We start from the raw sequence: 9,653 nt of genomic DNA on the forward strand, positions 1-9,653 counted from the left end.
TCTTCAATAGGTAATGAATTAAAATCATGTATTTCTACAACAGGCGGTAAATTAAGACCATGTATTTATTCAACAGGAGGTAGATTCTTAACATCTTCAGCTTTTATACCTTCTTCTTTCATAGATTTCTTTGCCTCTTGCATATCTTCAGGACTGACAAATAGAACACCCCTTTTCTTCGGAGTTGGCTTAGGAGTTGGTTCAGGAAGCGTCCAATTATTTTCATTTGTCAACATATTATTCAATAGAATTTCAGCTTCATCTGGTGTTCTTTCCCTGAAAACAGAACCAACACAACTATCCAGGTGGTCTCTGGAAGCATCGCTTAGTCCATTGTAAAATATATCAAGTATTTCATTTTTCTTGAGAGGATGATCATGCAAAGCATTAAGTAATTGGAGAAGCCTCCCCCAAGCTTGTGGGAGACTCTCTTCTTCAATTTGCACAAAATTATATATTTGCCTCAAAGCAGCTTGTTTATTATGAGCAGGGAAATATTTAGCAGACAAGTAATAAATCATATCCTGGGGACTACGCACACAACTAGGATCAAGAGAATTAAACCATATCTTAGCATCACCCTTTAATGAGAACGGAAATATTTTAAGGATATAGTAATAGCGAGTTTTCTCATCATTAGTGAACAGGGTGGCTATATCATTTAATTTAGTAAGATGTGCCACAACAGTTTCAGATTGATAGCCATAAAAAAGGATCAGACTCAACCAAAGTAATTATATCAGGATCAATAGAGAATTCATAATCCTTATCAGTAACAAAGATAGGTGAAGTAGCATAAGCAGGATCATATTTCATTCTAGCATTCAGAGTTTTTTGTTTCAGCTTAGCTAATAATTTCTTAAGATCACTTCTATCATTCCAAGCAAGAAAGTCTCTAGCAGTTTCTTCATCCATAACATAGCCCTCAGGCACAACAGGCAATTCATATTTAGGGGGAGAATCTTCATCATCACTTTCATGAATATTATCAGTTTCAATAATTTCATTCTCTCTAGCCCTAGCAAGTTGTTCATCAAGAAATTCACCAAGTGGCACAGTAGTATCCAGCATAGAAGTAGTTTCATCATAAGCATCATGCATAGCAGAAGTGGCATCATCAATAACATGCGACATATCAGAATTAATAGCTGAAGCAGGTTTAGGTGTCGCAAGCTTACTCAAAATAGAAGGTGAATCAAGTGCAGAGCTAGATGGTAGTTCCTTACCTCCCCTCGTAGTTGAGGGATAAATTTTTGTTTTCTTGTCTTCCAAGTTCTTCATAGTGACCAGCAGATATAAATCCCAAGTAACTCAAAGAATAGAGCTATGCTCCCCGGCAACGGCGCCAGAAAATAGTTTTGATAACCCACAAGTATAGGGGATCGCAACAGTTTTTGAGGGTAGAGTATTCAACCTAAATTTATTGATTCGACACGAGGGGAGCCAAAGAATATTCTCAAGTATTAGCAGTTGAGTTGTCAATTCAACCACACCTGCATAACTTAGTATCTGTAGCAAAGTATTTAGTAGCAAAGTAGTATGGAAGTAACGGTAACGGTGGCAAAAGTAACAGTAATAGTTTTGTAGTGATTGTAACAGTAGCAACAGTAAAGTAAACAAGCGAAGAACAATATGTGAAAAGCTCGTAGGCATTGGATCGGTGATGGAGAATTATGTCGGATGCAGTTCATCATTTAACAATCATAACATAGGGTGACACAGAACTAGCTCCAATTCATCAATGTAATGTAGGCATGTATTCCGAATATAGTCATACGTGCTTATGGAAAAGAACTTGCATGACATCTTTTGACCTACCCTCCCGTGGCAGCGGGGTCCTATTGGAAACTAAGGGATATTAAGGCCTCATTTTAATAGAGTACCGGACCAAAGCATTAACACATAGTGAATACATGAACTCCTCAAACTACGGTCATCACCGGGAGTGGTCCCGATTATTGTCACTTCGGGGTTGCCGGATCATAACACATAGTAGGTGACTATATACTTGCAAGATAGGATCAAGAACTCACATATATTCATGAAAACATAATAGGTTCAGATCTGAAATCATGGCACTCGGGCCCTAGTGACAAGCATTAAGCATAGCAAAGTCATAGCAACATCAATCTCAGAACATAGTGGATACTAGGGATCAAACCCTAACAAAACTTACTCGATTACATGATAAATCTCATCCAACCCATCACCGTCCAGCAAGCCCACGATGGAATTACTCACGCGCGGCGGTGAGGATCATGAAATTGGTGATGGAGGATGGTTGATGATGACGATGGCGACGGATTCCCCTCTCCGGAGCCCCGAACGGACTCCAGATCAGCCCTCCCGAGAGACTTTAGGTCTTGGCGGCGGCTCCGTATCGTAAAACGCGATGAATCTTTCTCTCTGATTTTTTCTCCCCGAACACGAATATATAGAGTTGGAGTTGAGGTCGGTGGAGCTCCAGGGGGGCAACGAGGCAGGGGCGCGCCCCCCACCCTCGTGGAAAGGTTGTGGGCCCCCTGGCCTTGATTCTTTCGCCAGTATTTTTTATTTTTTCAAAAATAATCTCCGTGAAGTTTCAGGTCATTCCGAGAACTTTTGTTTCTGCACAAAGATAACACCATGGCAATTCTGTTGAAAACAGCGTCAGTCCGGGTTACTTCCATTCAAATCATGCAAGTAAGAGTCCAAAACAAGGGCAAAAGTGTTTTGAAAAGTAGATACGACGGAGACGTATCAGTATCATTCGCATGTGGGCCTAGACCATGCTTGTATTTCCAATGTTTATTTGTAATTTGTCCGACATGCATTCAAACAAATGGTTCGTTTAAAGTTTCACTTTGCCTCCACTATGTGTCGCTTCGCGTCTTAGTTTTGACATCCCATTCGGTTCATGCCCCGACACATGTTGACAAGATCGATTGATGTTCAGAGATCAATCACGTGTCGTGCAAGGAGATAAAGGTCTGGTCTGTTTCTATGATAGAAATGACCTGCCGGGGGGTGTCTGTGTGTATCAGAGGGAGTTCACAAGAGAAACAAACGTATTGTACCCACCCTAGTCCTCTTTCAATTGATCTCCGGACCCCGAGATGAAATCGAGAGAGAACGAGTGGGGGCAAGTGTCATACCTAAGGCGGATTCAAAATTTTGAACCGGTGATCATAGCATCCGCAAATCATATATAAAGGGTATTCAATGTTCGTTTCGTTTTTGAACGTACAATATACTCCCTCCTATCCTTTCTAGTTTACATATAAGTTTTATGTGTAGTCAAAGTATCTCTGCTTTGACAAAAAAGTATCAACATTCAACAACGCCCAATCAACATTGTTAGATTCGTACGTACTCCTAGATTTGTACTCGAGATGGTTTCCAATTTGTTTTCAACCACGTGAATGTGCTTGTTCTCGCGCATGCTCTTCCTACTAGGATTTCGCCACGTATAGCCAGTCCAATAGTAACTTTTTTAAGCTCCCTGCCCAATAGTACTAGTGGAGTACTGACAACATCTGTACTAGAGTATGCAGTGCTCATAGATGTACTCCCTCCTTCCATTTATATAGGGCCTATGTGGAGGAGAGAGATGTGAAAAAGTGAGGGGAGTGAGCTCTCATGCAAGAGCCTAGCTATATACGCATTCCTAGTTAAATACGTACAATAAATATGAAGAAAGAGATGGAGAGGAGATGGAAAAATGTACTAATACAATAGCCAACCTTATAATTTTTTTTTTGCGCAAAATAGCCAACCTTATAGCCCACACTATTGTATGAGTGCATATAATAGATCATGGCTATAGATGACATCGCAGTTCCTTATAGCCATCGACTGGCTATATTATTAACCATGCTCTAATGCGTTTTTCAAAACCGCATTTGACTATTGACAAGATTAATTGTACATGAGATGTATAATGTGAAAATTATATCATTGGAAGCTCCTTTCACATACGTATCCCTGCCTTACCCTCCCTTTCGGTCACCTACTAGCGGACCCCATGCTTGCTAGGCCCCGCATGTCAGTTACTCAATGGGTTTGGCCACGTCAGGGGATCCTCATCCGTAGTATACTCCCTCTGTTTTTATTTACTCCGCATAAAATGATGCTAGAGGTGGCTGCAACGCGAACGCGACAAGAGCGATGTACTGTCAAAACCAATTGACCGGTCGTCACCGAAACCACTATTCACACATGAACCTTCGCTGCTCGGCCTACGCCAGCCACTGCCCTAAAACCACACCTAATCTCCAAGCCCCTTCCCCCACCTTTCGATCCCCTAGCCTGCATCAAGCGTCCCCTAGTTCGCCGGAAAGCCATGGTGCGCCGCAAGATCACGTACTACAAGATGCTGACGCCGGAGCGCCGCGCAGAAATCGCGGCGGCGGTCGGCGCCAGAGACCCCATTCCCAAGCTCGCTTTGCGGCGGGCCAATCCCCGATTTCTCTAGAGCCAAGCTACGAGGAGGAGGAAGCCAATCCAATGTTCATGGCGGAGGTCACGGCGCAGAAGGCCCCCGATGGGTATTAGACGATGGATGTCGACTTCGTGCCGGCGTCCGAGTCCCCCATGGTGCAGGCAGACCAGCGGTTCAACCTGGCGATACTAAAGGAGGACCGGGAGGCAGAGGCTCAACTCGACGTAGAGCACGCACATGCCGCTGGCATCGAGGCTCTCCTGCAGGCGGAACCGGATGTCGTGGATGTGAACCGCGCGGCGGAGCCTCAACTAGAGGCGGAGCGTGTGGATGCCGCTGCCATCGAGGCCCTCCTGCAGGCGGAACCGGACGTCCTCGACTTGAACCGGGCGGCGGAGGCTCGACTCGACGCGGAGCGCGCGGATGCCACTCTCATCGAGGCCCTCCTGCAGGCGGAACGGGACGTCCTCGACTTGAACCGGGCGGCGGAGGCTCGACTCGACGCGGAGCGCGTGGATGCCGCTGCCATCGAGGCCCTCCTGCAGGCGGAACCGGACGTCCTCGACTTGAACCGGGCGGCGGAGGCTCGACTCGACGCGGAGCGCGTGGATGCCGCTGCCATCGAGGCCCTCTTGCAGGCGGAACCAAACGTCCTCGACTTGAACCGGGCGGTGCTCTCGGCCATGCAGAGCGCCCGCACGCTCCGCGTGAACGAGTAGCTGGAGGCCGAGGACAACCACGGTGTGGAGACACACGTCGGCAGCTACAGCTGGTTCGCGCCGGCAGCCAAAGACGACGAGGCCGTCTCGTTCCACGAGCAGTGATAGTTTTTCTTTATGTTGTTGTTTTTATGGATCTTTTGTTGTGTGAAAACATATATTGTTATGCAAGTTGCCTGACTTGGGTCAGTCTACCATTTCAGACGATTGGATGAATATCCTACGTCTCCTAACCCTTCTTCCTCACCTCTTCTTCTTCCCCAACAGACCACCGCATGGGCCGTACGGATACTCCCCAACATGCGGTTGGATAAACATACTCTATGAACAAAAATTATGTGTCAGCGGTAGGATGGCTGAGTTTGGTTTGTTCACATGCGATAGCACGTGTCAGTGAGGGTGCGTTCCCTTGGTTGGGTTTGCGGCGTGCAGGAGCGACTGTGCATGTGAGGGTGCGGTGCGACCGCGGCGTGCAGGAGCGACCGTGTGAGGGTGCGGTGCGACCGCGACAGTCGTGCGCAAGTGTACCTCCTTTTCATTTTGAAAACTTTAGGCAAGCTTGGCAAAAATGGTTGGCGAAGTATGGCAATGCAAGGCCTAGACCCAAACAGGATAAGTACGTAGTACTACGTACCAGGAGTACTAGTGTTAAAAAAGATAGGCGGGGTTTTCCTTCGCGGGATTAATCGATACAAATCCTCGTTTCACATGTTAATTAATGCGTATTTTTTCTCCAAAGCCCAAAGAGCTAACCATTTCACTCCTCATCGCTTGATTAATGCAGCACCATGCAAACCAACCTTCTCACTTCCGCATGCATGCAGGGGATGTTAATGTCCTTGGTTGCTAGTATGAGGCAAACCCCATCAGTTTTGCCTCGATTAGTGTTAGTGGACTTTTGCAAATTTTAATTTTGATATACTGGCCTTGTGTACAAAAAAATGGAGGTAGTAACTATATTTGACTTTCCCCATTGCAGTGACGTCGACGATATCTCGAACGTTGTGGTTTGGCGAAGTGCGTTCGACGGAGAACACCATTGAGGGAGACCATGGTAAGTCGTTCGCAAGTGCCGCCTGCAAGCCGAGACAACCGCCTTATTTGCATCCAGGAAGTCCTTTGAACCAAAGGACGCGTAAATGTACTAGTACTACTCGTACACAATAGCGTCGTCTGTCCAGCTTAGTGCGGTGAGATGGTTTCTCAAAGAAGACGATGGAGAAGCGGAGTCAGCGAAGAGTGAAATGATGGTTGCTTCTTCCGTGCTTTGTGATTTGACGCCTCACTACTTTGTGATTTGTGATAGAAGGGACAGGGGAGTAGACTCTGTCCTCTATACTGTACATGCGTCCAAACATGTGAGAAAGAGGAGAGACGTTGCATTTTTCTATTCTTTCCATCAATCAATTAGGGAGCTTCGGTTCCATCCTTTTGGCTTTGGCAACACCGTCCAAAATGGTTCCCACGATGCCAAAAGCTATTTTCACATTTGGCTACACATTGTGGATGCCCTTAACCGTACCACTTGGTTTTGCTCCTGTGTGCTATCTATACAAATCTCAATTATATTGATCTAAAACATTATAGAATCAAGATTAGTAAAAAGGAGGTGATTTTGCCGCGCAGATGGCGGGGGAGGTTTCTTATTTTTAGAGAACGTTGTCCTGGCGGTTTGCTAAAATGTGGTCCCACGTGACAGTGCTTTACCAAGCCGATCCGCTTCCCACATGAGGCAGAACAACGACAGAAGCAACACGTGGTTAACTTGAAGAATATAAGGGAGCAGCAGATTCAACAACGAGTGAAATGATGGTTGCTTCATCCCTCCAACTTCTTTTTTTAGCATTATTACTTCGTCCCTCCAACTTAACTCCGGGAAAGGTGCAGCTTTGTGATTTGACGCCTCATTGCTCATTACTACGTCGGCGCCATGACTGGGTGCTTCACCCCGGCAGCTCTGCACTGTATTCCGGTATGGCACGTGGACCCGGTAGCTTGATGTCCCACATGTCGGCGAAAGGGACTAGAAGATTTATGAAAGCGAGCGTTCCACTCTTACGATGGAGGAGTACACGACACGACGAACCAGTGAACTGTCACTTGTACTGTATATAGTACTATAGTTTTGTTGTTTCGCACGATCCATCGATACAAACCCGATTAAACAGGAAAGGGCGGGATTTTTCGCGCGCGGTATATGATACTGGCCATACATTTCAAATGCAATTTTAATGTATGCAAACTGAATAATTAAGTAACAATATGATATCTAGTAAAACTAAAAACACATATGATTTATTGTGTTAGAGTGTAGTAGTAGTGCTGTATTGCATAGTTGTTAGATGTAACATGCGAGAACGTGTAGAGAGGTAGTTTTGGAGGGCCTACAGAGAGAAAAGCGTAATACGTTCACCGAACTTCAGGATAAGCTGATTACGGTCACTATATATGTTTTGCGGTGATTATACGGTCACTATATATGTTTTGCGGTGATTATACGTTCACTTGCTCACGGTTCAGCATCGGATTGCACTCTGTTGACCGGCCAACTAGTCTGCGTGGCACAATGTTGACTAGTTAAATTGACCATGTTCCTTGTGGGTCCCACCTATCAGTTCGCATAGGGAAAAGGTCAGATAAACACAAATTTACGCAGGCGCGACAATACTCCACCCCGTGCGCGGGAATCACCTGGTTGTGTATGTGTCTATCAGGGCCTGATGTGTGCGCATGCACGTGTAGGTTGAGCACTTGAGCGTGAGAGTGTGTGTTGGTCATGTGGTGTACTGGTGTGTACTTTATCCCTACTCTTATAAAAACCATAGTCGGTGATGATCGTGTGCCTGCCATCCTGCAATATAGGCCGTCCGATCTATATCTGACGGATAGGAAGGAAACTATGGCAATTGTGCAAAAACATATCCACACCCCTCTCCACACTTGCAAATAAGGCCTTCCCTTGTTCATCCTTTTCTCCCATAAGATAAACTACTTATACAAACGCATCTTGATGATCCGTGCAACGCATGGGCATCTTGCTAGTATTTTATAAGAGTGTAGATGTAGAGTAGATACATGCCGACAGGTGGGCCCGATGGTAGTGAGATAACGTGATGCAACACTAGAGGTGCCACGTGGAGCGTTTAACTGGTCAACTAGTCGTGTCTTAAGCAAATATAGAGTTGTACGGTGAGCCCGTGACTGTATGATAACCACAAAACGTAAATGGTGACCATAATGAGTGGGTTCTGAAGTCCAATGTACGTATCATGCTTTCGCTTCAAATACAATGATTGTCACTGTATATATCGCGAGAGAGAGATGAAACATGCGTGAATGTGCTGGGGGCTTACTTTTAGAGGACCTGGAGATAGTTTGTGTGCGTACGTGAAAGGGGCATAGGGGGGGTATGCGACGGAGAGAGAGATGCTCTTCGTTTCTCTTTATTATGACTAACTTTATATATAGTATAAAAATATACAAATTCACACTGCAGAATAAATATCATTGTGGGCACCATGCAATGCAAGCGTTCATACTCCTCCATATAACTTTGTAATGTTGTATATATGTAGAAATTCTAAAATATGTTTTTGGCCACACTTTATTCAAAAGGAATGTTGTATGCGAAATAAACGTGAAGAGAGGGCTTTTTAGATCAATGGGGTATGTGATGTAACATGTGTGAATGTGTAGTTGATGCATTTGGTAGGGCCTAGAGAGGTATGTGTGTGTATTACGTATTCGAGAGAGGCATGGATAGAGGGGCCAGCGAGGGGGGGCATGGGAGAGATAGCACGAGAAATGAGAGTGGTCTAGAGAGAGAGACGAATATGACGTCATGGCGAGAGATTCCCTTGATTGTGTAATTGCAAGGGGGAGTAGATAGAGGCACCAGGAGAATATATTTTGTGTGTGTGGTGTCTGTGTTGGTATGTGTGGGTGTGAGAAGATAACGAGACGTGGGGGCAGAGGGTGTGTTACCGCGTGAGGTCCGGTGGGTCGAGGTGAGGCCCTTCGTTCGGTTCCGTCTTGCGCCACATTGGTCGGCCCGTGACGAATTTAGGGAGACCCATGGATGACTAGTCATACAAGACAAAGATAGCATAATTGCGAAGGACTCTATGTCCACTGACAAAGCAGGCTAGGATTTGTAACCCTAGGTTCTCAGACTAAGGTAACCCCTTTATCTCTGATATTACTATTCATCCAACCTAACTTTAAGGGGCATCGTACAGAATGCTCTACTAGAATCATACCCGTGGATTAGGAAGAGAGGTGTGAGATAATGCGTGAGAGACAGGCCTAAAGATAATGTGCGTACAGGAGACACGTAGGCAGGTCTATGTATATAGAAAGGGTCGATGGGATTGTGAGTGTGTATGCTTGTGAGAGGAAGAGTGCTTGTGATAAAGGTTAGTGAAAACAGTCGTAAATGATTATGAGAGGGAGGGAGGGTTATATCGAGAGCATGTGTGCGAGAAAGACACCTCGGGAGAGAGTGTGTGAGCATG

This window comes from Triticum aestivum, chromosome 3D (assembly GCF_018294505.1).
Source record: "Triticum aestivum cultivar Chinese Spring chromosome 3D, IWGSC CS RefSeq v2.1, whole genome shotgun sequence".
In the NCBI taxonomy this organism is placed as follows: Eukaryota; Viridiplantae; Streptophyta; class Magnoliopsida; order Poales; family Poaceae; genus Triticum; species Triticum aestivum.